This window comes from Cynocephalus volans, chromosome 14 (genome assembly GCF_027409185.1).
Source record: "Cynocephalus volans isolate mCynVol1 chromosome 14, mCynVol1.pri, whole genome shotgun sequence".
NCBI classification, from domain to species: domain Eukaryota; kingdom Metazoa; phylum Chordata; class Mammalia; order Dermoptera; family Cynocephalidae; genus Cynocephalus; species Cynocephalus volans.
In genome coordinates this window covers 25,706,143-25,719,980 of record NC_084473.1, presented here as the reverse complement: position 1 = coordinate 25,719,980, position 13,838 = coordinate 25,706,143, and positions in this window count along the sequence as shown.

The window sequence follows — 13,838 nt, the reverse complement described above, 5'->3', positions numbered from 1 at the left end:
AAGAAAGAGACGGACCACAGATGTCTAGTGCAAGTGTGGACGACAACCACAAAAATCATGCTTTATTTATATTTTTTACTTAACCTTTTACATGATGATTTACTTTTTAATCAAAACATTTATTATTTCATCTCTATAGAAAAAGAAAAAATAGAATGTTCCAAAGCAATTATGTTGTGATAAAAGCACCCACTCATGCATTAATAGTTCACCCCAAAGCCTGTGGCCTGTTGCCAGGAAACTATACAATAGCAGCATGCTTGGCTTTAAGGAGCGTCAGACTTTTAGTTTAAACTATAATTCTTAACCTTCTTAACTTACAATTTAACCCTTTTTAAATCTTACTTATACTACACTTAATTTTAATAACATTGATTAGTTATGGTGAACAATTTAATATTGCTTATACCCTATATTGATCGTTTTAATTTATAATCAAAATCACAATGTTTATACCTTTTATTTACCTGCCAATAGACTCTGGGAACAGCTCAGGGGACAAAGTGAAAAGTTAAATAATCCTACTCAGACTAACAAAAACACACCATATCATTCTTATTATTACTAAAGAAAGAACATGTTCTTGGTAAATCAAGTGAAACTGTGGGAGTGGGAGAAACAAAGAAATCTGTAACTGGTTGATGATCAATTAGTTATAAACATTACTGCACCCAGACCCACTGTCTCCTTGGGGGAATGTGGATAGAAATCTATCATAATAACTTCATTCCACACATACAAGAGCATGACCACAGCCACAATGGGTCCATGCACACATCACTAACAAGGAAGATTAATGACAAAATTAAATTGAGCCAACCCATACTGGGAACATGCATCAAAAACACCTTTGGTACTCACAATGCTCTTTAAATAAACCAGTTAATTTTGATGTATTTTAACATGTACTTTGAGAAACTCCAAGGAATTTCCCAAAGCCATACTAAGCCAAAAAGTTAGGCTGTTTAATTCTGGGAAGCCTTGTCAAGCAACCAAAGGTGAACAAACAAGAAATTCCACGGAGCCGTGCCACACGCATAGGACCCCCTTGTAGCCTGCAGAACAAGGGGAATCACTCAGGCTCCCATGCCATTCCCTATAGCAGGATGGCTCATGGCAGTGTATAAAATAGTTATAATAACACCCACCTTATGGTGATACCTTAAAATTTTAAAAACCAATAATTTTAATTTAACTTGTATGCAGGTTTACTCTGTGGGAGGCACTTAGTGTTTTAAGTGCATGATCTTTTGAAGTTGGGTGAGTCAGTCCAGGTTGGGTTCCCACACAGCTTGGCCACTAGGTGTGAGGACAGGTTACTCAGTTTTCTCATTTATAAAATGGGGATAATAATGTCACCTAACGGTATTTTTGATACAGGATGTGCTCAGTTTCCCTGGGCTTGGGTGTCAGGACATGCCTCTGGGTTTCCAGCCACTCCCTGAGGTCTCAGGCCCTCTCCTCTGAGCTCTCCCCTGGAGGAAAGTTGCTATTGCCAATTAGACCTATTTTTAGCACCAACACGGGGAAAATGGGACCACAGGGGGCTGGCTTATGCAATGCAGTGGCTGGGCATGCTCAATAGAGAGCACAGAACATTCTGGTGCATATAACTGGGAACCACCCCCTTAATTGAATATTCATTATAGAGACACTATAAAAGCCGAATCCCTGGTGAAGATGGGGTTGTTGGTCACTTTCCTGGAGGCAGCTGCACTTTGCTGGGTGAGGTGTGTATATTTTACTTGGTATCTAACTTACTTTCAGCAAGCAGCTGCTCATTCTCTTGAACGAGCCTGGACTTTGTACTGAACTTTAAGTATGTTTTTCTTGCTTTTGTGCTAGACTTGATGTCTGTGCTGAACTTAGTTTTGTGTTAAACTTGGTGTGGGGCCGGCCCGTGGCTCACTCGGGAGAGTGTGGTGCTGGGAACACCAAGGCCCCGGGTTCGGATCCCATATACGGATGGCCGGTTCGCTCACTGGCTGAGCGTGGTGCTCACAACACCAAGTCAAGGGTTAAGATCCCCTTACCGGTCATCTTTTAAAAAAAAAAAAAAAAAAAACTTGGTGTGAGCCCTGCTCAGTCTCTGGAGCTATGCCGCACTCTCTGTGGAACCTTTATTTCTTATCTATCATATTAAACTTGTCATCACTTTCTACTGTGACTCTGCCCTTGAATTCTTTCCTGTGGCGAAGTCAAGAACCTGGTCAAAAGGACTGGAATCAAGAGGACTGGGTGAGTTGAAGCTGACTGTTGGGGCCCCCCAGACCCTACCTCCGACATTGTTTTAAGAGTATGAAAATAGAACATGCATGAGAAAAAACTGAAAGCACTTGGCCATAGGCTGAGGAGGTTATGCAAACCTTTGGTGCAGGTTTGAATTGTAATGGAAGTGTTGACAAGGACAGGAAGCAGTTGTGAAAGCCTTTGCTATGAAAATGATTATGGATAACACACAATGCCATGAAGGAGGAGTTGGAAACTCCTTGGGGGGTTGGGGGGAGTTGAGGTTGTGGGTGTTTGGGAATCTTTCTCAAGAAGGTAGGGCCAGGGCTGGCCAGTTAGCTCAGCTGGTTAGAGCACAGCCTTGTAACACCAAGGTGTTCAGTTCCTTATATTGGCTAGCTGCCAAAAAATAAGAGAAGGTGTGGCAGAATCCCGGCGATTGGGAGAGATTTGGAAAGGTGGAGGTGAGGGGAGGGAGGTGTATCGTGCCAAGCAGAGATCACAGGCCGAGAGGAGGCAAGATGGGGCAGGTCCCTTGGCAAACAGAGCTTAGCCTATTTAGCTAGATGTAGGCGATGGGGATCGGTGACCTCATGAGAAGGTGGGTCTGTGAAAGCAGGGTCAGGGGTGGGGTTTGATGGGGCCTGTGAGATCGCAGGAAAGTCACTGCACTTGGCCAAGCCACCAATTCATTAAATGTATGTTTTTAATAAGGCTGTTAGGCCAGATCTAAAAATCCTTGATTCTCTAACTACACAATTTCTCTGGCAGGGGGAGTGAGGAAGAAGGGAAAGGACATTCAGGGACAATATCTAAAACTCAGATATTTAAATCTGTTTGCTTTGGCTAGAGCACAACTGTCCACTAATGAAGTGGGGTGGAATATTTCTCAGGAGCCTTAATTAGCTTAGATACCCACTCATTCTCACCCCTTTCCCTGCAGCTGGAGTGAGGAGGAGGAGACTCAAGCCACTGGAGAGAAAGACCAGGGACTGGTAATGTGCTTTTGTAAATCATAGGAGCCACCACTCACAGCTGCTTCAATTTCCTTGACTAAGAGAAGCAGATTTTTATTAGTCCTAGAAAAATTGCTGCATAGAGCTGAACTGTCCAATACAGTAGTCACTAGCCACATGTGGCTACCGAGCACTTGAAATGTGGCTAGTCTGAATTGAGATGCACTGTAAGTGTGGAATACATACTAGATTTTGAAGACTTAGATGAAAAAAATTAACATAAAATATCACATTATTAATTCCTTATATTGCCTACATGTTAAGATAATATCTTGGAAATATGGGTTAAATAAAATATATTATTAAAATAAATTTTGATTTTTTTTTACTTTTTTAATGTGGCTACTAAAAAACTTAAAATGACAGAAATGGCTCGCATTATATATATATATTTTTATTATTATTTATTTATTACTAATATTCATGAGATACAAAGCTGATTGTCTCCCTTCCTGCCCGTGATGTGAGGGCCAGATTCGTACTGGGGGCATACCCATTATCACTCGCATTATATTTCTACTAGACAGCATTGACAGAACATCCTGATTTGATCTGAATTCAGATTTTCATTACTTATTTAAGAAATACGTGATCATCTGTTACGTGCCAGGCACTGTTACAGAGGCTGGGGATAAAGTAGCTAATTAGACAGACACAATACTTGCCCTTGTCTTGCTTATGTTTTGGTGAGAGGGAGAACGAACACAGTAAACAAATAACTAATAGTGAAATAATTCAGATTATGGTAAGTTCTATTATGGAAATAAACAGTGGTTTGATAGCATTACTTGGGATAGGTGCAGTGGACTACTTTATAAATAGATGGTCAGGGAAAGCCTACAAAAGTAAGATTCGAGCTGAAGCCTAAGGTATTCAAAGAAGCCAGAAGGGCAAGTTTCAGGGTAAGGGGAGGGATGCTCCAGGCGGAAGAACTAATAAGCATGAAGATTCCCAAAGCAGGGATGAGCTTCTTAGCATGTTTCAGGAAAGGCGGCCAGTGAGAGGAGAGAGGGACTTAAGGTCAGGGAAAGGAGGATGAATTTTATTCTAATGGCCCCTGAGATGCCACTAAGTGATTTTAAGCAGTGAGTGATATAATCTCTTGTTTTGTTTTGTTTTTGGTGGCTAGCTGGTATGGGGATCTGAACCCCAGCCAGCCCCTGACCTCGTTATCACTGAAAAGATTATTCAGGCTGCTGGGCGGAAGGCTGATTGTGGAGGTGTTGGAGGAGAGATGCTAGGTGGGAGTTGTCCAGGCCAGAGACATTGGAGACTGGAACCAGGGTGACAGCAGTGGGGAAGGAGGGCCAAGGATGGGCTTGAGATGCATCCTGGGGGTGAGCCCACAGCCCTTGCCAATGGATTGGATGTGGGGGATGTGGGAGGATGCAAGGATGTCACCTTGGTGTTTGGAATAACTAGATGTTGTGTATCTGTAAGACTTGTGCACCGTGCACAAATCCCACACGTCGGGATGGCTCACCTCACAAAGACCATGAGACAGAGACCGCTGCAATCAAGCAAGAGGCGTTTATTCCAGCATACTGGGGTCACTCAGTCTCCTGGACAGGAGCAACCCCGAGCTTTTAACACATGCACTTTTTATACAGTTTTTTAGACAGACTTTGGCAATAAGATGAGTTGTTTACTGTTTACAGGTTATCAGAGGTGACCTTTGGATTTATTGGTGGGCTTTAGCGGGCTGGCACACCAATAAGGAATAGTGTATTTCCCAATCGTTTATCTTCCTTGTGGCCAGGTGGCCTCTAGATAAGGAACTGGTCAGTTCCTGGAACCGGGTGGTGATTACTCCCTTCCTGGAATTTAGCGTGCCTGGGCCTGCCTTGACTTGCCTGGCCTCTGCATATCCCCTTAGACGCTGCCTTACTTAAAATGGCATTAGTTATGTTTTCTCGTCAGAAGCAAATTGCGCGTGTTAAAGTTATATTTTATTCTTACATATCCATTTACTGAGGTAGGAGAAGCTGGGAGAGGAACTATTGTGGGGGGAAACCAAGAATTCTGCTTCAGAATATGTCGTTTATTATTTAACATAATGCCCACTACTTAGACATCTAAGTGGAGATGTCAGGTAGTTGGATGTTGCTTTGCCTCCCATGGATTTGTCACCCCTTTTCCCCTGGGTGATGGAGCCACCAAAGATTACTCAAAGCCCATCTCTTCTGAGCAGTGAGAAACCCCGAAAATGGGTTAATCTCCCAGAACCCTCAAGATAGAGGCATTCCTTCCATTTGGGAAATTAACCTTGAATCCAGGTTCTCTTCCCGTATTTATTCTCCAGACCAGGAAGTTACAGGATGAGAACATAGGTGGGGTTTTTGCTAAGTATAGTTTAACAGGTTTAACAATAGAAGCTGTTTAACAATAACAATCAGTAAGACAAGCAAGGTGACATTCTATAGTGCAATTAAGTTGATCCACTAACAAAAACTTGATTTTAGCAAACATCCTCTTCTTGTAGCAATTTCCCAGTATCTTTACATATCAGTCGGTAACCTGTCTGTCTTTGAGCCTGCGACCTTGCTGTCTTACAATTCTTTATCTTACAATAGATACTATAGCCTGGGGAAAATTTCCTGTCCTTTGCAAGGTCAATATTTGAAACTACAAGGCTTTGGAAAACCAGACCCTGTGAAGTACATTTGCTTTATGCATACTCCACATGCATACTCCACAGTTGGATATGAACCTGGAGCCCAGGGGAATAGTTTGGGGGAGTTGTTAGTATATAATGGTATTTAAAATCATGGGACTGAATGAGATTATCTAGGGGTAAAGGGACGTTCAACATTTAAGTGGGTCCTGTCATCAAAGTCGAGGCAAGTGTTGTAAGAACAAGGGTGTGGACAAGGCGTCAAATGCTGCCGCTGAGGTCAGGAGGGAGGAACTCAGCGCAGCAACCTTTGTACTGTCTTCACAGAGGGTGCTGGAGACCTTGCCAAGAGCAGGTTAAATTGAGCAGCGCAGATGGAAATCAGAGTGTAGTGGATTAAAGAGAGAGGCTGGAGATGCGGAAATAGACATAGTGTAGACAATTCTTTTTTTTTTTTTTTTTTTTTTTTAAAAGATGACCGGTAAGGGGATCTCAACCCTCGGCTTGGTGTTGTCAGCCGCGCTCAGCCAGTGAGCAAACCGGCCGTCCCTATATAGGATCCGAACCCGTGGCCTTGGTGTTATCAGCACCGCACTCTACCGAGTGAGCCACGGGCCGGCCCAGACAATTCTTCCAAAATTTTTTTTTTCTGAGAAAAGCAGAGAAATGGGAGATGTGGAATCCAAGGAAGGACTGGCTTTTGACAGGTAAAAGGTAAATGGAGATTTTACTAGCTGGTTACTAATGGAATTATGAATCAGACTCTTCACTCCCCTACGTCTCCATCCTTTATCTGTACAATAGTGATAATAATTCCTGCCTCACAGGAAGGTTATAAAAGTAAATGAAAAAGTTTGAAAGCACTTTATAGAATTGGGAAATGCTTTAGAGATGTTACACTTTCATTTTTGAATGAGAAAACCTTTTAAGTCTTTTTTGAGCCCACATAGCTAGGCTGAGTAGAATTGTCTTCTCCCTCTTCCAGTTTAGGTTTTCACTGTCCCAGAAGACAGGGCCCCTGAACTGCAGTTTCCCTTTGAAAAGGATCCTGCACTCAATGCTGCTGATATCGGAATGAGGTCCAGAAGGCTCCTCAGCAACTCAGAGTGGAAGGCAAGGGGCCAAACACAATGTCTTAATTTGAAACGTACACTGGGTTGTAGAGTTGGCCCAGCTTACTCTGATGGCTGCAGACACTGGGAAGATCCTAGGAGTCAATCGACCAGAAAACAGCAGCTAGATGTAAGTGGAATGCCGTTCAGACGTGACACATCTTTTGAAAGCTTAGTATATTCCAGGGCCTGCTAGGTGTTAGTCTGAAAACTGTCTAAAGGCAAAGCCTAGGCCCACTGTTCTCTTCAGGATTCCCAGTGTGTCTGGCACTGTCTCTCCCCCGTTGCAACTGTGTGTAATCTCATTCTAGGTTAGGTCTTAACTTTCTCTCTGTCTCTGTGTGCAAGTGTCTAGTCTTAGGCAGTGAATCTTAGCAGAGGACCACCTGTTTTCACTGGGTCCCAGACATCTGAGAAGAGGGGAGAAAGAGAAACAGAGAGAGAGGAAAAAACTGTGGTTAGTTGAGGATTTTGCTCCAATGAACTCCAAGTTTTCTTAAGAGATTATATTAAGAGATTTAAGACATAATTGACAAAAAGGTTATCTTAGTGTCACTTCTCATATCAATAAATGATTTATTACTTCTTAAATTGAAAGACCCTGACCTACCCATGGATAAAAAAAAAATAAATAAATAAAATAAATGTATATATATATATATATATATAAATACATGCATTATCTTATGTAAAATATTTATCTTATAAAAAGGTGTTTTTATATTCATATATTCATACCTTATACATCAATGAGTGATCTTCTTTTATATTTTGAATACTTTTTTTTTTTTTTTTTTACTATTAATGATATTTTGTATTTTATTTTCCCAGATTTCATATTGGTATTTGATATTTTGGTAATGAGGGCCTCGTAGAGAATACAATTTTATGAAGGTAGGGAAACAGATACTTGTCAAGGAGATGAGTTGGAAGCCCCAGATGCAAATTGTCACGCCTGTTTTACATATTGTGGGTTAGTGGAAATTACCACCTTGTATCTCATGTCTGGAGAAAAGTCTAGTCTTGAAAGGCTGTGCTATGCTATGTCACGTAAATCTTTGTCCTTGTAGTGCTCACCACAGGCTCTGGCACCAGAGGACCCTCCATCAAGGTGTGTTCAATGAACAGATGAACAAACAAACAGTTCTCTCAGTTCTTGGGTCAAATGTAGCACTCGGGGCCCCACCTAAATCTTGGTGTCTCTGCAATTAAGGAATCTGAGGAAAGAATTCATGATAGGTGTGTGTTTATGATGTATTTAAGGTCAATTTATAATAGTTATGGTGCTCAAGAGGGAACCAATGTGTAAAATTATTTCTAAAAATTAAAATTCACAGTAATTGGTATACAAGAACATGCCACATAGAGGAAGAAGTAAGGAACGTGGGATCAAGTTGGATCAATTCACATTTCTCACTTCCGTGGCCATGGAGGGAGACTGTGGCAGCCCCGAGTTCCAAAGGTGGAGTAGAACTTGAAGTTTTAGTCAACTTACTATTCCAAAAACTCCAGTAAGATCTTTTTCTTGGAGCTGAGGCGAGGGTCTGTCTGAGCTCGTAGCCACCCCTAGATGCAGGCTTGTATATATTGTTTCAGGGCCTTCAGTCCTCATGGTTGTTCTGCTTGTGTATTAACTTTCAGAACTACCATTCTGTCACCATGTCTGGGATCAGGGCTCCTCAGTGCTCCAGACCTTGGCAGCAGAGGGGCCAGGATAATGCCTGTGCCCCACAAGGGATTAACAAACAGGACTTTCTGACTGAGGAACACAGGCAGGACAGACAGTAGCAGACCAGAAGTTACTGGCAGAACAATTCTGGTCTAATAATTCTTGTTTGTCCCTAAGTACTTTGTACTTGACCATGACATGGTGGATGGATAACAGATTGAAACTGGAATTGCTTTGCAGTGTGGAAGGTGCCCTCATGCGGGTTGTCTTGTCTTGGATCTCCCATCTTCAGTGATGGAGCAAGAGGTCATTACAGTTTGGGCTTCCTCATCCTTCTGTGACAGTTTTTATCTGGATAAATGGAGGGTGGTGGTGATGTCGCCATGGTAGATAGAGATGCCGGTGTGTGCAGTGTACAGGGAGGGGGCACACAATGTGGTGTGTGTGTGTGTGTGTAGGGATGGGGACACACAGTGTGGCTGGCAAAGGGGTACTAGGGAGCCAGCAGGTGTGTCTTAGTGGCATCATGTATATGGCACAGCTTACAGAGGGTAGAGGAGGGGATTCTGAAGGAGCCTGGCCAGGGCTCTGGTGGTAATGCCTTCCTACAAAGCAGGTTGATAGTGAGAAAGGAAGGGGCATAGAAAAGATCCCAACAACAGCAGTTCTCACCTCCGACTTGTGGATGATAACACACTGGCACAGCAGGGGAGAACAGGACGAGGCCCTAGATCCCAGCACAGAGAGGGAAGTCCAGGTTAGTCTGTTGCTTGGTACTAACTTCCATCCACTCCTACACCTGGGATAGGGCCTGCTAAACCAAATTTTTGCTTTATCATCTACCCTCTTTCTTCCTGTTTTATCTTTTGTGACTACAGCAAAGCCAAAAACCAAAACCCCTGCATTTAAAGTAAGGAATCATACTGCTTGCTAATTTAAGGGATAATCTATGAAAACCTGTATATTTGATCCATTAGGTTCATCGAGCAACTGTTATGAGCAAAGCATTGTACTAAGTACTAGGGGTGCATGGGTGCCTAAACATTGTTCCTGTCCTCATCAGTCTGTAATCTACTGGGAAAACATGTCACACACACATTTAACTCCAGCATAGATTGCAGAGCTAGTAATAGCTAACATGTATTCAGTGTTTGCTCTGTGCCAGGTACTCTTCAAAGTACTTTAGATGGAATAATTTTTAAAAATTTCATTTAATCCTCATAATGACTTTATGAAGTAAGACATTTTTTATTTCTATGTTTTGCAGATAAGGAAACTAATGGCCAGAGGGATCATACAGTGAGTCAGTAATTGAGTCAGGATTTGAACTCAGGCACCTGGCTCTACTGTCTATAGTATTGATCACTATACTACAGTATTTTTCCATTATTACTCTTACTGAAAAAAGCAGACTGACTTTAAAATCCCAGTGAATCAAAGGTTCAGTAGGTATGGATTTTGTTTTTTTACTTTGTTTTGTGTTTTGTGTTTTTTTACTTTGTTTTGTGTTTTGTGTTTTTTTACTTTGTTTTGTGTTTTCTCCATTACTTAAGAGATATCTGGGTTTACGAAAAATCAATTAGAATTTCAAGACCACCTTCAGGATCAGAGGCTTATCCTGGCTCTCTACAAGTCCCTGCCTTGACTGTGGTCAGCTCAGGAGTGTGCTACTGAGTGTGGGCTTTAGTGTCACACGGAATCCCTATTTTCTAGTTCTGTGACTTTATCAATTCACTTGACTGCTCTAAGTCTCAGTTTCTCTTCTGTAAAATGGAGAGGGTTAAATGTCTGCCAGGTAGTTGCATCTCCTCTGTATTTTGAACTATGGGTTTCTTTTCTGGCTAATGATCACATTTGTTATTTCTGAGCCTCTGGTACCTCAGGTGTAAACTGGGGACAGTATTTCCTCACAGGGCTGCTGTGGGGGACCAGTTGAAATGTGGATAGTGCTGTGTAAGTGGTAAACAGTACTGGAGTGTGAGTCATTGGTTATCACGAGCAGTTGCCTGCTCTGTTTAGGGATCCCTGGAGGTGTGGCACAGGTGTCTGAGGCAGGCTGAGGTGGGGAGAGGGAGTGGAACTCCAAGAACAAGTGCCCGTCCCACCCACAGCAGCTCTGAGGGCCAGCACTGGCTGGCAGGTCCTAGCAGAGGTGCACAGGGACAAGACAGCTGTCTTGAGCTGGGATTGCCGCAGGCTTGTGCTGTCTCCTTGTGTGCTTCTGGCCTGCGGATCGAGGCAGTTGGGGTGGGGCAAGGCCTTGTTACAGTGGACAAAGGCCATGCACAGAGCCCACCATAAAGCACACCAGGCCACATGTTAGCACAGCAGAGGGGAGAGAGCGTAGCTTCCCTGGCAGATCTCGGCGAATCTCAGCTCGGTAACTCCCTTGCTGTGTGACCTCTCAAAGCCTCAGTTTCCTTATTGTGTGCTACTTGCGGAACTGGAAAACCAATCACTAAGAACAAGGAAAGTCCTTAGCACCTGGCAGGCACTCAGTAGATGCCAGGCTCCCCTCGTCCTTCCCTCACCATTCTGGATATCTAGCACCTGCCCTGCAATGCCCTCTTGCTCCTAGTCCCCACCTCCGCCTTCTGGGGTTGAATGATTTCCAGGGAGATGAAACGAATGTGGGGAGGATGGTATTTAGGAAGGAAGCCCTGCGAAGGAGCCAGAGCCATTGGCAGACACTGGGGAATAATCCATCCGCAGAGTCAGTTACTTAATCAAAACAAAGAGACAGACACACACACCAACCATCCTTCTCCATAGGGAAGGGAGCAAAGGGGTTTGCCACCTAAGTCGTCCATCCTGGCTGTTGTGACAGCGTGCTTCGTGTGAGTCGCAGCTCGGTGAGGGGCAGGAGTCCTAGAACAGATCATGAGTTTGGCCTGGAGAGTGGGACTGGAGGCCCATGGGGGGTGGGGCAGGGGTCATGGCAGCACACGGGGCCTGCAGCTGCCTCTGCCACCTGTGTGGTCCAGGCCGTCACAAATTGTGCAGCATCTCTGAGCCTCCGTGTCCCTATTTTTAGGTATGAGGGTTATAGGTCATCCTCGCAAGCAATTATATGAGAAAATAGATAAGGTTCACTAAAGCTGATCTTGTCCCTTTCTGCCTTTGTGGCTCAAACAGATCCCAAAGCTGTGACATACTTAAGGACAATCATGATGAGGATGGAACAGGAGGATGGACTGTTCCTGCAGGACACTTCTCCTGCCTCCTGCTGAGGGTTGTGGAACCAAGCCACGCTGGGAACTCCTTAGCCCCTTCTCCTCCCCTGCAACAGTTTCTTCTTCCTTCCCCCACTGCCTTTGTAGGAAACTGCATTAAACTTGACTTTTACAGTGTTTCCCCTTAATGGTAGTAGGCTGAAGGAGACGTGTCTGCTTTGCATCTGGGGAGAGCATGGAAAGAACAATTAAGAAAAGATTCTGTTGGTGGCATGAAGGGAGAATGCACCAAGAAAAAAGAAGAATTGTTACATCAGAGCCTGTGCCCAGCTCCTTGTGGTCCTTGGGTAAAGAGGAAAAGCAATTGCGGAGCTTCCGGTTGAGGCTGAGGCTGTAGTACTTTCTTCCGACTTCCAAGAAGGCTATGAGGTAGTTGGACCTTGTGAGCACCAATCCAGCACAGGCTTGTGGAACCTGGGACAGCCTTTCTCAAACCCAGGAGAGCAGTGCACCCCTGGGGCACCCCACAGGGAGCAAGGAGGACATGAAACTACAGAATGAACATGTCCTGATTGTGTCATCACATGGCAAATAATGTAAAATCGTGTATATACTGAATGAGATATAAATATATTATAAAGCACAATACAAAATTCACATTCACTTTTAAAATATTTAAAAAATTAATTTTGGGCTACACAGCTCTTCCAGACCAGCCATTCCAAATCAGGTTCCCAGTTGTTTTCATCTAGGGTTAGGGCTACTTCAGCGGGGAAGACTGAGAAGCACTGCCCCAATGTGGGACTCAGTTTCCCCACATCTAAAATGACAAGGGGCCTGGAATCAAATCATGGATTTCAATGAGGGCAAGACACGTGGCCCTGCAGTCTTGGCTGCTCATCTCTGCTGCTTGGCTTCGCTAAGAGGACTAGCTATGGGAACCGTCCTTAGCGTGTTTGGAAGGGGACCAGCTGTTTAAGATTTTCTCCTCCAACCTCTGGGTGATGAGGATAAGCCAACAGAACAGCAGATCGGGATCCAATGGCCAATGGCCACAAACATCAAGAACTGGTTGGAAGCAGGCCTAGTTTCTTTATTTTTTTGGCGGATGGCTGGTACAAGGATCAAACCCTGGACCTTGGTGTTATCAGCACTATGCTCTAACCGACTGAGCTAACCGGCCAGCTCCTAACTTCTTGGTTATAATATACGTTGTCATTAACATTTGCCTTGCACCAAACCTCTTGGGGGTTTTATTATGCTTTTTTCCCTGCTAGACCCTCCCCGGCAGCAAACACATGGCTGCCTACTCTGTGCTCAGCTCCATGGGACACTCCAGGGAGAGAGCTACAAGAGCTGGGTCCTCTAGGAGCTCAGTTTGTCTAAAGCAACAAATCTCTTGGTAGAAACAGTGATTTCTCTTAGGGTCTCCGAAATGCATGTTCCCCGAACTTCCCTGGTGGTAACAATCATCTGGGTGTTGGTTAAACACCCATGTTTCTGGAGAATCTGATTGAGGAGGTCTGGGTGAGACCCAGAAAATTGGCATCTTAAAAAGCACCCAGCTGTACTGTATGCCTGGGGAAGTTTTAGAAAGAAGGCCACAACGCACAGTGATGATTTTCAGTTGGCTAATCAAACTGTCCTTTCAATAAAAACAACAGAACTGGCTGGGTAGCTCAGTTGGTTAGAGTGTGGTACTGCTAGCCCCAAGGTCCAGGGTTCAATCCCTGTACTGGCCAGCCACCAAAACAACAACAATAAAAAACGTCCTTGTAGTGGACAAGTTTTTCCATCTTCACTCTCTCTATCCATTTCACACAGCAACTTTACCAATGAAAAAGTCCTTTTTAAAGTGAAAATTGATTATTTTGAAACCCCCAAACTATTCACAGATTATTATGAATTGCTTTAATCATTAACTCTACTCATAACTGTTGAGCAGGCAAGGAGGGGAGACACAGATAAGTAAGATTCAGTCTTTGCCCTTAGAGAGTTTTTGGTCTACTCAGACCAGTATTTTAG